Consider the following 21,499-nt stretch of genomic DNA (forward strand, 5'->3'; position numbering starts at 1 on the left):
TGATCCAGCACCACACCGATCAACATCGTCAACATCAGCGCTGATCCACACCGATCCAGTACCACCGCCATGAGATCGTGACCTCTCTGCCTTTGTGGTTCGCAATCGTCTGCAACGTTTGTTGGGAAAAGACCGATCTTAATGTTGATGATGATGTTGGCGATGATGTTGATGTTCGCTGGATCTTAATGTTTTTGTTGTGATGTTAATGTTGATGATGATGTTTGATAATGTTGATGTTGGCGATGATGTTTGATGTTCGCTGGATCTTAATGTTTGATGAATAATGTTGATAAATGGGTCTTAACATTCAAATGGCTATATCTGTTGGTGATGTTCGATACTTGTTTGATGACTAATGTTGGTGCTGATGATGATTATTAAATAAACAACATTACCAAAATAAAATGGGACTAAATGGTGCATAGGAAAACTTTTAGGACTAAATGGTTCAACTTTTCAGAAAATAAGATTTATGGGTAAATTTTCCTAAAATTTATCGATTATTAAAAATTATTTTTATAAAATTAAACTGAATAATAATTTCTTCCAAATTAAAACAAAATAGTTTCAACCATCACAACAGACCAAGCCGACAATTGATCCTTCGTAACCACGTATGCCCACTCATTTATTTAGGGTTTTTGGTGGTTGAGAGTCATTATTTTAGTAATTTTTTAATTTTTTATAGGTAAATTATGTAAGTGTTTGGAAAGTTATTATTTTAATAGACTATTTTAGCTTTTGACTATTTTAGTAGGTTAAATTTTTTGTATTTGGAAAGATGATTGGATTTTTTTTAAGTTTGATGTGATGCTTATGAGAGAAAAGTGAAATAATTATGAGTTTGATGTGATATTTTATCTTATTAATTATTTTAGCTTATTTTATCTTTTAATGCTATTTTAATCAAAAAAGTTAAAAAGCCTTCTTCCCAAACACCCCCTATAAATACATGTTTTGACGTTTGATAAAAATACGAATTGTTTCTGTGGTTCTGGGAATTACATTTCAACGCTAAGATTTTTAATTTCATAACAAATTACCTATTTTATTAATAAATTATCAAGTCAATTAACAGTTTTTAATGATGTTAGAAATATGTTTCAATTAATAATTTGGATAATTTTATAATTGTATAGGAGAGTAATTATAAATTTTATTTTTTCAGTTAATTTTATTAAATAAAAAATTATAACATGGGAGTATTCGTAATTTTTTAAATCATAGGGGACAACTTGTATTTTAAGAAAACCTCAAATAGTGTATTTGTAATATATCTATTTTTTATAAAATAATATGTAAAAAAATAAAAAGAATTATGTAATAATTTATAATAATTTTTTTAAAAATTTTTTGATTTTGATTGAGGGATGCACCAATAAATCCCAAATTAATAATTTATATACTGTTTAGTCCTAAAAGTTTTCTTATAGACTGAAAGGTCCCATTACAATGTTTCAAATATCAGATTAATGTTTCGAACATTAGATTTCAAACATCTAATGTTCATCAGATTTCAATAATGTTTGAAATTATAGGATGAATGTTTCAAACATTAGATTTCACACATCTAATGTTCATCAGATTTCAATAAATTTTGAAATTATAGAATGAAACATCATATTCATTTACATCATGAACATCATGATGATGTATAAATGAGACTAAATGGAGCATAAGAAAATTTTTAAGACTAAATGGTTCAACTTTTCAGAAACTAGGATTTATGGATAAATTTTCCGAAATTTTTTAAGTTGCCAACGGGACGTAACTCATGCCTATAAATATCTCTTGTAATATCATGTCAAAACTTGAAAGCAGCGCAGGAGAGAGAGAGAGAGAGAGACAGTGAGAGAGAGAGATTTATAAGTTGTAACGGAGAGATGACCACCGGGAAGGTCATCAGTTGCAGAGGTAAAAGAGACTCAGTTTTTTAGTTACTTCTTCGTTGATGAATTAATACAGATCTGGTCGAGAAATCAAACATCTCTATTAAAAAAACACACACACAGGGGCCCATTTTTAATCAACTAAAATTGTATGAGTATATATATGTGTGCGTTGATGAAGCTGCGGTAGCATGGGGTCCGGGGCAACCGTTGATCATGGAAGAAGTTCAAGTGGATCCCCCTCAGAAAATGGAGGTCCGAATAAAGATCCTCTTCACTTCAATCTGCCACACTGATCTCAGTGCTTGGCTAGGCGAGGTATAATGCATCGTATCGTATCAACTTTTTCATCAAATTTAAAATTTGATAAAAATTTTGAGTAAGCGTTAGAAATGCCCTTACATAGCTAACTTGGGTATTATTCATCAAGTTTTGTTGTGCTTGCAGAACGAAACTCAGCGAGTATATCCTCGAATTCTAGGCCACGAAGCCGCTGGGTAATTACTGTTGAAGAATGATTCAAAGTTTGACTTGGTCTTTTCAGGTTGTTAGTAGTGTCCATATTTTACTGAGTTTGTTTAGTCAATTGGGTAGTTGTTGCTGATATTATGCTAGTGGCTGTAGTGGTCTAAGTTAGTGCCTTAGTGGTACATAAAAATCTGTTTGGTTGTTTTGGTTGTAAGCCTATATATAGGTACATTTGCTTCAGCATTTAAATTAGAATAAGAGGACCCAACAGTTCAGTTTTTATATATTTCTTCGCCTCTGTTTTTCTGGTTTTTTGCCTCTGTTTTCAGTGTTATTTTTTTTTTATCTCCAACAAATTTGGTATCAAAGCATTGTTGAGAGAGTGAGAAGAGAGGGTAAACACGTGAGTTGAGTGAAACACCTGAGAGGAAAAAACCAATGGCCAGCAACGGCAATGCAATGAGTGCTGCACAACCACTCATCCCTGTCTTTAAGGGAGAAGGCTATGGATTCTGGAGTATCCGAATGATGACCCTATTCAAATCTCAAGATCTTTGGGATTTGGTAGAACAAGGCTACGCAGATCCTGATGAAGAAACAAGATTGAAGGAGAATAAGAAGAAAGATTCAAAGGCGTTGGTGATTATTCAGCAGGCTGTTCATGACAGCATCTTCTCACGAATTGCAGCGGCAACCACATCAAAGCAAGCTTGGTCAACTCTGCAGAAGGAGTTTCAAGGTGATTCAAAAGTTATCGTGGTGAAATTGCAATCACTACGGCGTGACTTTGAAACCTTGTACATGAAGAATGGAGAATCAATTGCTGATTTTTTGTCTCGGGTCATGACAATAGTCAGTCAAATGCGATCGTACGGCGAGAAAATTTCTGATGAAACGGTTGTTGCAAAGGTACTGAGAAGCTTGACTCCAAAGTTTGATCACGTTGTGGCTGCCATAGAAGAATCTAAGGATTTGTCAGTTTTTTCCTTTGATGAACTGATGGGGTCCTTGCAAGCACATGAGACAAGAATTAATCGATCACTTGAAAAGAATGAAGAAAAGGCATTTCAAGTGAAGGACATAGTCACCAAAGCTGCAGAAGGTGACAGTTCGACAAGCAGAGGCCGTGGAAGAGGAGGATTCCGTGGTCGTGGTCGTGGTCGTGGGTATGGTCATGGTAACGGGAGAGGCAAAGGTCGCTTCGATGGGCAACGGCAGTCCGGTGAGCAAAGAAACTACAAGAATGGTGTTCAATGCTATCATTGTAAGAGGTATGGTCATATAAAAGCTGATTGTTGGTACAAAGACCAGCAAGTGAATTATGCAGCGGAAAATGAAGAAAGTAGTAAGCTTTTTATGACTCATTTTGATCCTAACAATACGTCAAGCGATGTGTGGTTCATAGACAGCGGTTGTTCGAATCATATGACGGGGATGAAATCCTTGTTCAAAGAGCTTGATGAGATGCAGAAGTTGAAGGTGCAGCTGGGAAATGCCAAAGAAATGCAAGTTGAAGGGAAAGGTACAGTGAGCATTAAAACTACCCATGGTAACATAAAGCTCTTGCATAATGTTCAATTTGTACCTGATTTAGGATATAATTTGCTAAGTGTTGGGCAATTAATGGCTGCTGGATATTCCATCTCATTTGATAATGATGCATGTGTTATTAGAGACAAGCACTCAGGCCATACGTTGATCAATATCAACATGACTCAAAACAAAATGTTTCCATTGGAAGTTTCAAGCATGGAGAATTTTGTCTTTGCCGCTAGTGGAAAAGATGACTCGAAGCTATGGCATTTGAGATACGGGCATCTCAACATCAAGGGTCTGAAATTGCTAAAAGAAAAAGGTATGGTTTTTGGACTACCGAAAATTGGTTCCATTGAATTATGTGAAGGATGCATCTATGGGAAACAAACTAGAAAGTCATTTCCAGTTGGAAAGGCCTGGAGAGCTTCAACGTGTCTCGAATTAATTCATGCTGATTTATGTGGGCCTATGCAAACTAAATCTTTTGGTGGAAGTCGTTATTTCTTGCTATTTACCGATGATTATAGTCGCATGAGTTGGGTTTATTTTTTGGAAAACAAATCCGAAGCCTTTGAGAAATTTAAACACTTCAAAGCTAAAGTTGAAAAGCAAAGTGGATTTTGCATCAAAGTTCTTCGCACTGATAGAGGTGGAGAATTTTTATCCAAAGATTTTGATCTTTTTTGTGAAGAAAATGGCATTCAAAGGGAGTTGACAACTCCTTACACTCCAGAACAAAATGGCGTCGCCGAACGGAAGAATCGAACTGTTGTGGAGATGGCAAGAAGCATGTTACAAGCAAAGGGACTTTCGAACGGATTTTGGGCTGAAGCTGTGGCAACATCAGTTTATTTATTGAATCTTTCTCCCACAAGGGCAGTCATGAATCGAACTCCGGTTGAAGCTTGGCGTGGCACAAAACCATCTGTAAGTCACTTAAGAGTTTTTGGGTGTATTGCTTATGCTTTGGTAAATTCTCAATTTCGTCATAAACTTGATGAAAAATCTGAAAAATGTATTTTCATTGGTTACTGTACACAATCCAAAGCATATAGATTATATAACCCTCTTAGTGGCAAGTTTTTAATTAGAAGGGATGTAGTATTTGATGAAAATGCAAGTTGGGATTGGCGTGGAAGTGATGAGAAAATGCAACAACAGGTTCCTATGTCCATTGGAATCTCTCCAAATGAAAGTCAAGTGCCAATTCCTACAAGTTCATCCGGTTCCTCTATGGCATCACCAAGTTCACCAACGAGAGACTTTTCGCCCACTCTTGAAGAGTCTTCGGATGAAACACCACCCAGAAAGTTTAGATCCTTGAGAGACATTTATGAGTCTTGCCAATTTGCTCTTACTGTTTCAGATCCTATGACTTATGGAGAAGCAGCTACAAAAGAAGAATGGCAAAGAGCAATGGTGGAAGAATTGGCAGCAATTGAAAAGAACAGAACATGGGAGATGATGGACTTGCCGGAAGGCAAAAATGCAATTGGTTTGAAGTGGGTGTTTAAGACAAAATTTGGTGCAGATGGAAGTATACAAAAGCACAAAGCTCGGCTTGTGGCGAAGGGATACGCACAGCAACATGGCATTGATTTCGAAGAAACTTTTTCTCCAGTAGCTCGGTTTGAAACTGTGAGAATTATTTTCGCATTGGCTGCACAATTACAATGGCCTGTTTATCAACTTGATGTGAAGTCAGCCTTTCTAAATGGAGATCTACAAGAGGAAGTTTATGTAACTCAACCAGAAGGTTTCATGATTGAAGGCAAAGAGACAAAGGTGTACAAGTTGAGAAAGGCGTTGTACAGATTAAAGCAGGCTCCTCGGGCATGGTATAGCAAAATTGATGGATACTTTCAGCAAAATGGATTCTTGAGAAGTGAGAATGAGCCCACTCTCTACATGAAGAAGGAAGGTAAAAATGATTTCATCATTATTTGTCTTTATGTTGATGATATCATTTATACAAGCTCCTCTAGTTCTCTTGTGGCTGAGTTTAAATCACGTATGATGCATGAGTTTGAAATGTCTGATATGGGTTTGCTGCATTATTTTCTTGGCCTTGAGGTCCAACAAGCAGAAGATGGGATTTTTATTTCCCAAAGAAAATATGCCAAGGATCTTCTCAATAAATTTGGCATGCTTAATTGTAAACCAGCAACTACACCCATGAATATCAATGAAAAATTGCAGTGTGAAGATGGGGCAGAAATGGCTGATGCTAGCAGGTTCAGAAGCTTGGTTGGTGGTTTAATTTATCTAACCCACACTCGACCCGATATTGCATTTTCTGTTGGTATGATTTCCAGGTTTATGCAACATCCTTCAAAGCTTCATTTTGGAGCAGCGAAGCGGGTCTTGCGTTACATCGCTGGAACTATGGATTATGGGATTTGGTACTCAAAAGTTTTTAATTTCAAATTATGTGGGTTCACGGACAGCGATTGGGCAAGTTCTTTGGATGATAGGCGGAGTATTTCAGCAAATGTTTTTACTCTTGGATCAGGAGTAATCACATGGAGCTCAAAGAAGCAAGCCACAGTAGCATTGTCGTCCTCAGAAGCTGAGTACGTTGCAGCCACTTCAGCAGCTTGTCAAGCCATATGGTTAAGAAGAATGTTGGCTGAACTTCAACAAAGGCAAGAGGGAGCAACGGAGATCTTTTGTGACAACAAGGCAACCATCTTTATGACAAAAAATCCAGCATTTCATAGCAGAACAAAACATATAGATATGCGTCTCCATTTCATTCGTGATTTGGTTGCGAAGGAGGAGGTAACTTTGAAGTACTGTACCACTCATGAGCAGCTGGCTGATATACTGACGAAGTCTTTATCAAAAGAAAAGTTTTTCTACTTCAGAGCTTTCCTTGGCGTTTGCAACTTTGAATCAAGGGGGAGTGTTGAAGAATGATTCAAAGTTTGACTTGGTCTTTTCAGGTTGTTAGTAGTGTCCATATTTTACTGAGTTTGTTTAGTCAATTGGGTAGTTGTTGCTGATATTATGCTAGTGGCTGTAGTGGTCTAAGTTAGTGCCTTAGTGGTACATAAAAATCTGTTTGGTTGTTTTGGTTGTAAGCCTATATATAGGCACATTTGCTTCAGCATTTAAATTAGAATAAGAGGACCCAACAGTTCAGTTTTTATATATTTCTTCGCCTCTGTTTTTCTGGTTTTTTGCCTCTGTTTTCAGTGTTATTTTTTTTTTTATCTCCAACAATTACTGTTTGTTTCTCCTGCTATCTCCTCATGCTTTTTTTCCTTGTTATATTATTTTGCGTTCCAATAAACACTCAATTGTTAGTTAAAAGTAAATTCATTCAATTCAAATAGAATAGTGCTAATGATTAATTAAGCTTTGATTAATTAGTCGTCGTATATAATTAAAAGAAAAAAGTAAAATGGGTTGGCTTTGGTTTTGGTTTTGGTTTGTAGAATTGTTGAGAGTGTAGGAGAGGGAGTAATGGACATGAAAGAGGGAGACCATGTAGTTCCAATATTCAACGGAGAGTGTGGGGAATGTGTCTACTGCAAGTGCGAGAAAACCAATCTGTGTGAGAAGTATCGCGTAAACCCATTCAAGAGCGTGATGGTTAATGATGGAAGGACTAGGTTCTCAACCAACAAGGAGGGGAAGAAGAAACCAATCTTCCATTTCCTCAACACTTCCACTTTCAGTGAATACACTGTCCTTGACTCTGCTTGTGTTGTCAAGATTGACTCCAATGCTCCCCTCAAGAACATGACCTTGCTCAGTTGTGGTGTTTCTACTGGTACCAGTCTCTCTTCTTTTTCCCTATATTTATTAATTATTAATGCTTAAGTTGTTTTTTAACATTTTAATTTTGCAAATTGTTTATTTATTTATTTTTTGTTTTATCATTTCATTTCAACTGATCCTATTTCAAAATAAAAGAAAATTGTTTGTAATTGCGTGGCGTTTTTCCTCCTCCTTCCTAGCTGGACATCATTATCTTTGGGCTTTCATTAATTCTTCATCTGTGTCTCTGTGTGTGTGTGTGAACTAATTAAACCAATAACCTTGTCAAGAAGGTATTAGAGCTGCTTGGAATACAACTAACGTGCAAGCCGATTCAAGTGTCGCTATTTTCGACTTGGGTCCCGTGGGGCTAGCGGTAAGTTCAACTTCACACCTGGATAAATAAATGTCCACCAAATAAAGTTGACCTTTTTCGTATTTGTGCGGAGAGCAAATATTCAGGTAAGTCCGCACTCCTTTCTTCCAAGCTCCTGCCTGCCCGATCGACCTGCGAGCACAAGGGCGGTGAGCTACCCGGCGGTGTGTGGCCGGAAAACCCCTCCGACGATCAAGTTAGCCACACACACAGGGATAGAGAGAGAGAGGACTGAGTTGTGTTTAGTGTTTACCTCACTAGAATGTCATCATCTTATGGAGGGGCGCAGACATGCTTATATACCATCTGTGCCCCAAACATACTCCTAGTGATCTCTCGACACGTGGTGCTGCTATCCCATCTGTCAGCACAAATCTTGCTGAACATCACCTAACCCAACTGCCAGCCCACTCTACTGGGGGCTCGGCAGCCGGGCTGCATCATCTCCGCTGTCAACGGCCATGCTGCGCTTCATGCCCAAGTGCCCCAATAATCGAGCTACTTTCCAGCCGTGCTCGACTGCATTCTGGCGAAGCCAAGCTCGAGATTGGTCATACCGGTCAACCAAAGGCCTTCCTACCGAGCTTCAGGCATGAACCTTCATGCCGAGCTATGGATGCGCGCTTTCCAACCGCGCAATGCACAAACCGTGGAACCTTTACTTGACTGGCCTCCGTGCCAACAAGGTCAAGAAGCTCGGTTCTACATGCCTTTGCCATTGCCGAGCAAAAATCACTTCTGGGTGGACCTAGGATACCACGGCCCAAATGTGTTCGGCCCACAAATTGTCCGGTATTACCATGGCCCAATCCAGATCATACTTCTCCCTCTCAATTGCCCCTTAATTCCGTCCGCGCTAGCGTGACCGGGATTACCTGTTCCGACCGGGATGAACTCTTCCTCGGTTCACAATTTGCAAGAGGCAAACCGGGCTAATTTCCGCGCTCGGTTCCTTGTCTTGCTCGGTCGACGCCTCGTCTGACTTCCTGTCTCTTCACTCTGACGCTGCGTTAATGGGGGGACACTTGTAGCACGCCGATTGGTCTCGAACAGCCAAACATCACGTCCGTTCAGATTCAAATTTTTGGCTGTCTTCCTCCCTTATATACGTCATTTCCTTCTTCATTTTGTCTTTACTGATTTTCCTCGAACCTTCAACGTTTCAGAGCTCAAGCATCCCTAGCAAGCTCCATTCTTGCCCTTTCTCACAGTCGTGCTCGAAGAAGTAATCCCTGCCATCAACTGGTAAGTCCTTCAACTCTTCTTATTGTCATTTCATTTGATATTTCGCACATTAGGGCACTAAATCCGTAGGTTTTACGATATAGGCACCCAAAACCATTCCGAACCCTTCACTCTCCTTGCTGTTCTTCATTTTCTCTGATGAACACTGAAGATCTGGGGCGGATCGGGCTCCAGGTCTACTTTAGATCCAAAAAATCATTCAGACCGAGTAGATAAGTAGTTTGTCCCAACCTTAGTAGAAACCGGGGTAACCAAATGACTCGGTCATTCAACCGGGCTAATATCTGGTCCGCTTGAGCGACCGGGCTCCTTGGTTAACCTTACCGACCGAGGTGGTTTGGCACTCTTCATGACTGAGCTAAAGTCAAGCTCGTTTTGTGCGACCGCGCTCCCTCTTACACTTGCCATCCTTTTCCTGCAGAGTCTAAGGGGACCACAGACCATTATTGAGGCTCTCAAAGATCGAGTAGCTGTCAATCACCAGTCTGTGCTAAACCTCCTCAGCCGAGCTAACTTAGCCGGCCACACATGGGGTGCTTCCGCTTCCTTGTTGACACCCCGGTTGCCTTGGCCGTGTTTCGGGAAGACTACGGTATCCCGGCAGATGTTCACCTAGAGCTCGCCGAAATCGAGACAACCCCTTGGGGTAGATTAGACCAGTGCCCCTTCACTATTTTTTCCATCGTTGAAGGAGGCCTCCGTTTCCTGGTCAACCCTCTGCTGACCGAATTCCTGCGCCGTACCGGGCTAGCACCCACACAGGTGTCGACCAATACCTATCGAATAATCAACGGCATTCACGAGCTAAATAACCGGCTAGGGACCAACTTAGGTTTAGCCGAGATACTGCAACAGTACACCCTTGGACACACCGGCGATGGACTAGCCTATTACTTAAAGATTAGGCCGGGCAAAGAAAAAATAGTGACCGGCACCCCAGACAAAGACTTGCACAACGACAACTTCTTCTGGGTGTCTGGCAACTATGAAACAGCCGATGTACCGGGCTGGTTCATCAGCAAGAATTTCGGTTCCACATGTAAGCCGTGCTAACTTGCTCGGTCAATTGCCTTTGTTCCATATTCTATATTTTAACACTTCTCTTCTTTCCTTTGCAGCGATCCAAGCCTTACAAGCCAACTACCACTATCCCAACGAAGAAGCCATAAGGGTCGTGCTCCGTTATAGCAACCAGGATCGCAACGAGCTGCTCGGCTACACCCCAACATACCGGTACTCTGGTCCACGCAGGAGTAAAGTCACAGACTTCCTTCGTGCTCCATCACCTCCTCCAGACCCAACACTACCGGACATGCCCCTAATCCGGTTAACCGAGGTGGAAGAGATGGCAAAGAGAAGCCGCATCAAGAACCTCCCACAGTGACTTCCGCCGAGATACCGAGCATCATCCCCCGCTCTCCAGCTGCCGGTCAATCAAGCAGCGCCGTGGTGGCGTTGGCGACTCCAGCCGTCGGTCAAGCTCGCCAAGAAGCCCGCCGAGCTGGGAAAAGGCCCCGCGCAGATCCTTCTGCCGAGCTGGTTGAAGAGCTGACAACCGAGCAACCCGCCGTCACCGTCGACCCAACACTGTCATGGCGACCGCAGCTCAAGCACCGAGGCAAGGAGATCCCGGCAACGGCCTCCATGAAGGGCGACAAAGAACATCTTCTTGCCTTTGACCTCTCCAAGGCCCTTCTCTTGCCGAGCGACGTGGTCGGAAGCGACCATGTTCCAGACACCCGGCTGGTGAAGTCGGCCGTGAAGTCCATGACTAGGGTAAGAGTCTCAAACTTCTACTCAAATTTCCACAAGTGTTTGCACGGTTTCCACTCTGATCCAATTTTCTTCTTGCGGGCCATTCAGAAGCAACACTTGGTCATGGAGCGCATCTATTGACTGCGGCAAAAGGCAAACGACACTGCCAGCCAAGTCCAAAGCCTTCAGACCGAGCTCGGCCGAGCAAAGTCTTCACTGCAGATTGCCAACGCTGATAACACCAAGTTGCTCGGCCAGCTTGGCGACGCCGAGAAAAAAAGGGATGAGCTCCAGGCCGAGCTGGACGCACTCAAAGAGTCAAGGGAGAAGGAGTGCGCAGACGCCAACAACGCCGGCTTTAAGGAGGCCGAGGACAGCTATAAGAAGCAGGTCTTCGCTACCCAAGACATTTATTTGAAAGCGGGTTGCAAGTCTGCCTGCGAACAGCTCGGCTATGGTCCTGATACCGACATGTTTGCCTCTCCGCCAGCTGTCTTCCTACCGATCTATCTCGTGCCATATGCCAACGACGTCTTCAGTGCGTTGCAGGCTGAGGCCGAGAAAGGACTTGAAGAAGCAGCCGAGGCAAATGTTGAGGGAGAGGACTGCCAACAGCAGGAGCAGCCCGGCAAAACAGAAACCGGTGTCCAAGGCCAACCTCTAACGGTCAACTTGGAGGCAACCAAGGATGAATTCACCAACCTATCCCCCTTAGCCTAGTTTTCTTTTTTACTGGCTTTTTCTCTGAATATGTAACCGGGCTAAGTTTCCCACCTTTTGTATTTACTTTCACATCAATGAAAAAGCTCTAATTTCATTAAGTGTTTGTGCGGTCTTCAAGCCTCATAACTTCGGCCGAACAAAATACCTCGACGAGACAAACCACATTAATTAACTGATATAACCGGAAAAGACATCTCGGTTTGAATCATAGTTGAACAAATCATCAACTCTTTCAACCGGAATAAACATCTCTGTTGAGAATAACTAAGTTGAGCAAAACATCAACTCTTTCAACCGGAGTAAACATCTCGGTTGAGAATAACTAAGTTGAGCAAAACATCAATTCTTTCAACCGGAGTAAACATCTCGGTTGAGAACACCTAAGTTGAGCAAACAATCAACTCTTTGAACCGAAATAAACATCTCAGTTGAGAATAACTAAGTTGAGCAAAATATCAACTCTTTCAACCGGAGTAAACATCTCAGTTGAGAACACCTAAGTTGAGCAAACCATCAACTCTTTGAACCGAAATAAACATCTCGGTTGAGAATAACTAAGTTGAGCAAAACATCAACTCTTTCAACCGGAGTAAACATCTCGGTTGGGATTGACTAAACACAAAGCAACAATAAAAATGCCAAGGCAAAGATGTGACACTTCTATATATTGACAAAAAGAATATTACATTCTGAAGTGTAAGGCAAAAAGTTCCTTTGCACAAAAAGAAAGCAAAAGCTAGAAATAATACAGTTTGAGGTTGGCCGCATTCCACAGCCGGGGTATTCCCCTACCATCCAAGTCCTTCAAGTGGTATGCCTCCTTGCTCGCCAGACCGGTTATCTTGTAGGGTCCTTCCCAATTTGCCCCTAGTTTGCCTTCTCATGGCATCAGGGTATTGCCCATGACCTTCCTCAAAACCCAGTCACCTACTTTTAAACGGTCTGGGTGCACTGTTTTGTTGTATTTCCTTAAGAGCTCTTGTTGGTAGGCGGCCACATGGATGAGAGCCTTTTTCCCGGTGTTCTTCCATAAGGTCCAATTCCAGGGCAATGGCTTCGGCGTTCAGCTCGGGCTCAAAACTTTCACTTCTGAGGGTGGGCATTCCAACTTCCAAAGGTATGACCGCCTCCATGCCATATGCCAAAACAAAAGGAGTTTTCCCGATAGATAGCCGCGGGGTTGTTCGGTATGCCCAAAGGACGCTGGGGAGTTCCTCAGCCCACTTTCCCTTTGCCTTCTCCAGTCTTTTCTTCAACCCATCATGGATGGTCTTGTTTGACGCCTCGGCTTGACCATTAGACTGCGGGTAAGCCGGGGTGGAGTTGTAGAATTCTATTTTCAAATCTTCACAAAATCCTCTAAAAAGGCGTCCGTCAAATTGGGTGCCGTTGTTAGAGATCAGAATTTTGGGGACGCCAAACCGCGTTACCACATTCTGCCAGACAAACCGCTTGACGTCTTTCTCCTTGATTGTTGCCAAAGGTTCTGCTTCAACCCATTGGGTGAAATAGTCTGTGGTCGCGATGAAGAACTTCCGGTTGCCTGGTGCGGTTGGGAGTGGCCCTACTATATCTAGCCCCCACATCGCAAAGGGCCAAGGGCTGGTGAGGGGAAGAAGTTCCCTAGCCGGCTGGTCGATCTGGTGGGCAAACTTCTGGCACTTCTCACACTTGCGAACATACTTCTGTGCGTCGGCTTGCATGCACGGCCACCAATAGCCTTGCGAAATAGCTCGGTAGGCCAAAGACCTGCCCCCTATGTGACTGCCACAAATGCCTTCGTGAATTTCGTACAAGAAGGCTTCCACACTACTCAGGTGCACACACTTCAGATAGGGACCGGTGAAAGACTTCTTGTATAAAGCGTCCGATGGAGAAAGCCAAAACCACTCTGACTTCACGCGCACTTTATGTGCTTCCTTCTTGCCGACTGGAAGGGTCCGCTCTCTGAGAAAAAAGATGATAGGGTCCATCCAAGAAAGACCTAGCTCGGCGCAGAGTACTTCTGTCTGCCCGGTTTCCTCAATGCTGGGCCTCGGAAGGAATTCAATCAAAAGAGGGTTGGGGGACGCGCTGTCAACCGTGGAAGCAAGACCGGCCAACTCATCTGCTCAGCCGTTTTTCTCTCGACTGATCTGTTGGACCCTGATCGCCTGAAATCGCTTGATGTGGTCTCGGACCAGAGCTTGGTACTTCATCATTCGGTCATCCTTTGCTTCGTAAGCCCCAGAAACTTGGTTAACCACAAGCTGGGAATCACTGTACACCATTAGCTCGGATGCTTGCATCTGAAGCGCGCTCTTGAGCCCGGCCAAGAGCGCTTCGTACTCGGCCTCATTGTTGGATACTGGGAAGCCAAGGGTGATAGAATGTTCAATAGTCAGTCCGTTTGGCGAAATCAGAACTATGCCCAGCCCGGCACCGTGACGGTTCGAGGCTCCATCAACAAAAAGTTTCCACATCTCGCCAACAAAGAGCTTCCAACACTCTGAGGGATCCTGAGAGACTTCAAGGTTGATGGGATCACAGTTGCTCGGTTGTTCGGCTTCAATTTCTGTGCTGAGTGGTTCCACTTCAGCCCCCCTTGGTGATTCGGCGCCGGACTCAGCAAGTCGGTACATAATGTCCAAGTCCGTAGGCGAATCACCAGGTCGCGGTATTATGTCGGCCGCAGGCTCTGTGCTGAGTGGTTTCATTTCTTCCCCCCTTGGTGATGCGGTACCGGACAGAGCAGGTTGGTCGGTTATACCTAACTCCGTTATCGCATCGCCGAGCGGTAGTATCGTATTATCTGAAGGTGCCTCGGCGAGGCGCGCAAGTTTCGCAGCGTCAACATCGCCAAGCTGTGGTATTTCGGTCAGGCTGACATTCGCCTTTTCATCTGTCGCGGCAATATCGACCGGGCACACCGGATGAGTACCGGGTGAGAATTCAGCAACGAAGTCGGCCAAAGTCTGGGATTTTATGGCAGTGAGTGGCTGGAACTTGACGTCAAACTGTTCCAACTCGACCGCCCACTTGAGAATTCGACCAGAGAAGTCTACCCGCTCGAATAAAGCTTTGAGAAGGAACTCGGTTAGAACGATTATCGTATGTGCATGGAAATAGTGCGCCAATTTTCTTGATGCCATCATCAATGCCAGCGCAAGTTTTTCCAACGGCAAGTATCTCGACTCGGCCGGTAGCAAGGTTTTGCTGACGTAGAAGATAGGGAGGTGCTTGATTCCTTCCGACCGGGTAAGCACCGCACTGACGGCGTGCTGTGAAACGGCCAGATAAAGGCAAAGTTCCTCGCCAGGCTTTGGTGTTACCAACAGTGGCGCCGAAGACAGATATTCCTTGAGCTCGACCAAAGCCCGGTCACACTCTTCATCCCACAAGAATTTTGATTTCAATTCTTGAAAGAAAGGACGGCAGCGATCTGATGATCGGCTTATAAATCGATTAAGTGCGACAGCCATTCCGGCCAGATGCTGCACGTCCTTTGCCGATCTAGGCTGCTTCAATTCTTGTACGGCCCTGATCTGTGTGGGGTCAGTTTCGATGCCTCGGTTCGTGACTAGGAAGCCTAAGAATTTTCCGGACCCCACGCCGAAGGCACACTTAGACGCATTCAGGCGTAGCTTGTGTTTTTTGAGGATGGCGAACATCTCGGCTAAGTCGGACAAGTGGTCTGCTTGATGCCGACTTTTAACCACCATATGATCAATGTAAACCTCCATTGTTCGGCCCAGCAAAGGAGCAAACATCTTCGTCACCATTCGTTAGAAAGTCGCCCCGGTGTTCTTCAAACCAAAAGGCATGACTCGATAGCAGAAGAGTACCCTTGGTGTAGTGAATGAGGTGATCTCTCGGTCTGGGCCATGCATGGCAATCTGATGGTAGCTGCGGTAGGCGTCCAAGAAACTGAGCCTGTTATGTCCAGCTGTTAAATCCACAAGCTGGTCAATTCTGGGCAGAGGAAAGCTGCCTTTCGGGCAGGCTCGGTTGACGGTCTTGTAATCCACACAGACTCGCCACTTGCCATTTTTCTTGGGCACCACGACTGTGTTCGAAATCCACCAAGGATAGTGCACTTCCTGAAATGCGCGTGCCTCAAGCAAGTTCTTCACTTCTTCTGCAATTACCTCGGCGTGATGCAGCGCCGATCTCCGTGTTCGCTGAATGACCAGCTTGGCTCTGGGGAAGATGTTGAGGTGATGGCAAATAAAACTCGGATCGAGGCCGGGCATGTCGTAAGGCGACCATGCGAAGACTTCGATATTAGCCATCAAAAACTCGACCATCTCGGCTCTTTCTTGGGCGGTGAGGCTTGAGCCGAGTAAGAAGAATTTGTTTGGATTTTCTGTATCAATTCGCACTTCCACTAATTCCTCAACGGCTTTGTCCTCGGCCTTAGTACCCACATCATCAAGGACTCCTCGGTCTTCCGGTCCCTCAATCATTTGGACGAAGCCCTTGGCAGCTCGGCTCCCATTCACTGCAATGAAGCATTACTTCGACATGACTTGATTGCCCTAAATCTCCTCAACTGCCCCCATAGCCGAGGGGAACCTCATTACTTGGTGGTAGGTTGACGCCACGGCTTGCATAGCGTGAAGCCATCCTCTTCCCAGAATCAGGTTATAAGTAGACGGCACCTGCAACACCCAGAACTCCACATGCTTAACAACGGATCCCGCTTTGACCAGCAGGATAATCTTTCCCAAAGGCCACTCCGATTGTGAGTTGAAACCAACCAGTGGGGAAGTTGCCGGAGCCAAATCTGTATCCCGGAGCTTGAGCTGTTTGAATGCGTCGTAATACATGATCTCGACTGAGCTTCCTTGATCGATCAAGATCCGTTTGACATCAAATTCTTTGACGTGGAGTGTAACCACTAGGGCATCTTTGTGCGGCGTCTGGATGCGCTCTAGGTCCCTTGAGGAGAAACTGATCGCATCTTTCTCTTCGGTCTTTCCCCTCTTGATCGCAGGCTGAACCGACAAAACTTCCCTCATGTGTTCCGCCTTCTTGATCATACCGCGGAGCTCGTATACACACTATGCCGTGGATGACATTAACAACCCCTTGTGGAGGCGTATCACGGTCGTCCGGTCCCCGCGGATCAGCCGGGGCTTGATTTGCCTTCACACCCCTATTAATGTGAAGGTCCAGGTGTCTGGCTGCGACTAGCTATTCCAAGTGTTGCCTCAAAGGCAAACAGTCCTCTGTCCGGTGGCCTCGCTCCCGGTGAAACGTGCAACGGTACCGCGGATTGAAGCCCTTCTGTCCGTCGCCCAACTTAGCAGGAAACCGGATATACTCCTCATCACGAATTTCACTAAGTATGCGATAGATTGGAATCTTAAAGACAGTGGTGATACCCGTTCTGGCCTTCAACCTTTTGTTTGCATCGGCTACGTCATCCCGGGGGTAGTCATCCCGGTCATTCCGACGTCCCCTTTCCCGGTTTTTACGATTTGAGCCACGGTCCGATTCCTCAGCGCGGTCATTTGAACGGGTGGACTCTTGTCCAACCGCGTACACTTTGCCAGCTGACCTTTTGTCTGCTGCTACCGGTGTTGCCTTCGCGGTAGATGCCGACGTATCATCCTCCACTTGGATGTGCTCATTGATGCGCTGCATTAGCTGGCCCATGGATGTCAGCTGGTGCATGGTAAGCGAGTCCCGCAGTCTATGTCTGACCGGGAGACCACGCTTGTATTGTGTGATCGCAAGGTTGACCGGGCAATCCAAGATCTCGTTGAAGGTCTCCCAATATCTGGAGTTGTATGCCTTCAATGTGTCGCTCGGTTCCATCTTGACACTCAGTAGGTGGTCAACTTCCTTCGGTGTTTTGGTGTTTGTTTTGAAGCACTTCACAAAGGCTTCGGCCAACTGTTGCCACCTTTCTATGCTCCCCTCCGGCAACCTCTCAAACCATTTTAAGCCCAGCTCGTCCAAGCTTGACGGGAAGATTAGGCACATAAGGACGTCATTTCGCCTGTGTCCGGCCATGACCTGTCGGAAGTGGCTTACATGCATATAAGGATCGGTTTTACCGTCATAGAGCGTGAACTTTGGCTGGTGGAACCCTGCCGGAAGCGGTGTTGTTTCTATCTCCAGGGAGAAAGGAGTGGCGCTCAGCCTCGCCAAGTCTGTGTCTAAAAGAAAAGGTGCAACTAGGCGGGGTGGAGGCATTCCGACCTCTTCACTGGGGTGAACCCCATAGGATAACCGCTGGAACGCCAGCACCCTCTGAGCCTCCCGCTGGCGAGCTCGTTCCTTCAAGACTGCCCGCAAATCCTCTGAATGAGCGGAGTATGAATACCTCGACGTCGTCACCGGACGTGAGGGCCGGTAGGTGCTGTCTTGCGCGCTGGACTTCTCTTCGTGCGCGTCGGAATCTCCAACCTTGTAACTTCTGGTGACGAAGATGGACGGAGTATGCTGCTGGCTCTGACTGCTCGAACGGCGTGGTTCGGTGCGCTCACTGTGGTCACCCACTCCAGCTACACCCTTCCCTTTGACATGCCGCTTAAGATCCTCTATCTCCGCCGCCATTCGCCGGATGACGGCATCTTGGTCTTTTAGCTTGTGTTCCAGTCGTCTGGTGTGCGATTCTCTCCGCCGCCGATGACCGTCTGGGCTCCGTGATTGACCAAAGCTCCTTCCGTGCTTATCCCGCGCATCTCTTGAATGCCCTCCTGGAGAAGTCTCCAGGTCCGCCATCGGAGGGATGATGGTGGGATGTCCTTCTCTCCGTCTGCCTGACTCCGGGGTAACTCCGTCAATGGCAGACAACGAAATCTCATCGTTGTTCGCCATGGACGGTGATCAGATGAGCCTGGAAGACAAGGTTTTGTCTGTCAAGTTCCTACAGACGGCGCCAATTGTGCGGGAAGCAAATATTCAGGCAAGCCCGCACTCCTTTCTTCCAAGCTCCTGCCTGTCCGATCGACCTGCGAGTACAAGGGCGGTGAGCTACTCGGCGGTGTGTGGCCGGAAAACCCCTCCGACGATCAAGTTAGCCACACACACAGGGATAGAGAGAGAGAGGACTGAGTTGTGCTTAGTGTTTACCTCACTAGAATGTCATCATCTTATGGGGGGCGCAGACATGCTTATATACCTTCTGCGCCCCAAACCTACTCCCAGTGATCTCTCGACACGTGGTGCTGCTATCCCATCTGTCAGCACAAATCTTGCTGAACATCACCTAACGCAACTGCCGGCCCACTCTACTGGGGCCTCGGCAGCCCGGCTGCATCATCTCGGCTGTCAACGGCCATGCTGCGCTTCATGCCCAAGTGCCCCAATAATCGAGCTACTTTCCAGCCATGCTCGACTGCATTTCGGCGAAGCCAAGCTCGAGATTGGTCATACTGGTCAACCAAAGGCCTTCCTGCCGAGCTTCAGGCATGAACCTTCATGCCGAGCTATGGATGCGCGCTTTCCAACCGCGCAACGCACAAACTGTGGAACCTTTACTTGACCGGCCTCCGTGCTGACAAGGTCAAGAAGCTTGGTTCCACATGCCCTTGCCATTGCCGAGCAAAAATCACTTCTGGGTGGACCTAGGATACCACGGCCCAAATGTGTTCAGCCCACAAATTGTCCGGTATTACCATGGCCCAATCCAAATCATACTTCTCCCTCTCAGTATTGAAAACTGAGATACAATTTCACTATCTAATTCTCATGATATATAAACAAGATCCCTAGTGGATGATTAAAAAATATATAAAAAAGAGATTTATATTTTAAATATTTTAATACATTATTATATCATTGAATTTGAAAGGTAGATAAAATTTTTAGGCTTCAATAGCACTAGTCTTTCATATTTGACCATTCTTTGGATCATATTTTTTTATTACGAGATTTGTCATTGAGTGTATTAGTAAAATACGTGAAAATCAAAGTAATATTATACAAATTAATAAATTTTATAAAATAGTGACTTACATTAACCGTTTCTATAGTTTGGGTTGCTGATTTTTCAATTGTGACACATTTGACTTTAACTTTTAAATCATGTTTCAAATAAGGACAATTAAATATATCATTGTTCAATTTTAAAGGCAAAGTCGTTAATTTGATAAAATACAAACTAATTTGACAAAAATAAATGTCAAAAAAATATTTTTGAATTTTTAAAATTTATTTCTACCTACTAAAGATAAAATTATGTAAAATTAATAATTTTTTTAGACATTTATTTATTTATTTTACCAAAATATTTTTTATTATGTGTTTGGATGATGATCATGTAATGGGTGGTTGTTTTTATTTTCAATAAATTAGTTTCTATTTTTTTAAAAGTCAAATATGACGACAATTTTAATATCATTATTAAATCAATCCATTAAATAAAAAAAATCCAAAATTAGAAACTGTTGGCTTTTTTGGCTTCTGAATGTTAGTATTGTAATTTTAAGTGTGCCAGTAAGGATCAATCAGTTCTTACAGAAGATTTATTGCTAACTAATTATCAGACGATTGTGTTTTAGTTCTTTCAACCTCAATGAAGAGGACTTTTATTGGTAGCTTATTTAGGAGAATTTAGTAAACAACAATTAAATGAAGAACAATTGCAGTATTTCATTAAGTAAAAATGAAAAACTTACAAAGATCTGATTCAGCCTCGTAGAGGTTTACAGTAACAAGCTATTCGAAACTACTCCTATGAATAAAGTGCAATACAAGAATTTGAAGTGCAGAAATGTAAAGAACAAGAAATGTAAAAACTAGAAGGAAAATAAAGTAGATAAAAACTGGTTTTTGGATCTGAGTCTGGGTCCTCTTTCTGGGGCCTTCTCTGCCATTTATACTCCTCAATAATAACTGTCGAAATGGGCTTCTAACCGTCGAAACATCCCTCCATGATCGCTGATCATGCTCTCTCACAGTTAGCTCCACTACGCCATGTATACAGTTAGGCTTCCCTCTTGATTTTGAATTTGAACCTTGTGAGTAACCGTTAGGCTACATCACCTTATATCCCTCGATCATTCCAGTGCTATGCAGACCCATTATTACTAGTATGGGTTGAGACGTGTCCGACTATAGTTGGCGATTTATATTACCTTTCCAAATTTCCCTTCTCATACCACGTGTTGAATCGTGATTGGCTTATACAATTCATACAACCAACATTACCCCCCACACTAATATACCCAATACTTGGTGATATTAGTAGATCAAAACACTTCACCTACGTCCTAGGACATGCATAGGTTTCATATCTTCTTAGAACTGTAACCGTCTGCATTAAATTCTTTTCTACACCTTGAACATTTCCCATTATCTGAGCATTCGAAAGGACTGATACAACTCGCATGGACAAACAAACTTTCTTTGACATATATCTAGCATACGAGGAGTTGTTAGATAATAATGTTTTCCCTCGAAATAATTTTCATGCATTTATTAGTCACTCCTATCCATCTCCCTATATTCAAGTCATGGAAGCTTTTGCAAACTATCGACCTTTGGATTACGAACCTATTGTTCATAATTCTCTAGCCCAAAACTTTTGCAAACATGGATATTGGAAGCTCTTTTTCTAACCAAAAACCTTCTGCGTGGGATGAGACTGCAGCTTCTTCTTCTTCTTCTTCTTCTTTTAAGACTTCTGGTTGGGGAGGCTGGCCAGAACCTGAGGAATCCAAACTAAGAGAGCGCATTAATCATCACTTCGTCGAATTCGCTGATCTTCTATCTTTCCCTCCTTTCGCTCCGAGCTTGGTGGTTT

General features: G+C 44.0%; 1 pseudogene across 1 annotated transcript in view; it reads left to right on the forward strand.

The window, feature by feature from the left end:
- Window positions 1–2,093: 2,093 nt before the first annotated feature.
- The window catches only part of LOC114258551 (alcohol dehydrogenase-like 3), a 38,475-nt pseudogene continuing 19,069 nt past the window's right edge, over window positions 2,094–21,499 (forward strand). The window contains exons 1-4 of the transcript XR_014345468.1: window positions 2,094–2,210; window positions 2,340–2,389; window positions 7,337–7,674; window positions 7,955–8,037. The product of XR_014345468.1 is annotated as an alcohol dehydrogenase-like 3 (transcript). The remainder of the gene's footprint in view (window positions 2,211–2,339; window positions 2,390–7,336; window positions 7,675–7,954; window positions 8,038–21,499) is intronic.

Source organism: Camellia sinensis, chromosome 11 (genome assembly GCF_055761805.1).
Source record: "Camellia sinensis isolate YWXY chromosome 11, ASM5576180v1, whole genome shotgun sequence".
Classification (NCBI taxonomy): Eukaryota; Viridiplantae; Streptophyta; class Magnoliopsida; order Ericales; family Theaceae; genus Camellia; species Camellia sinensis.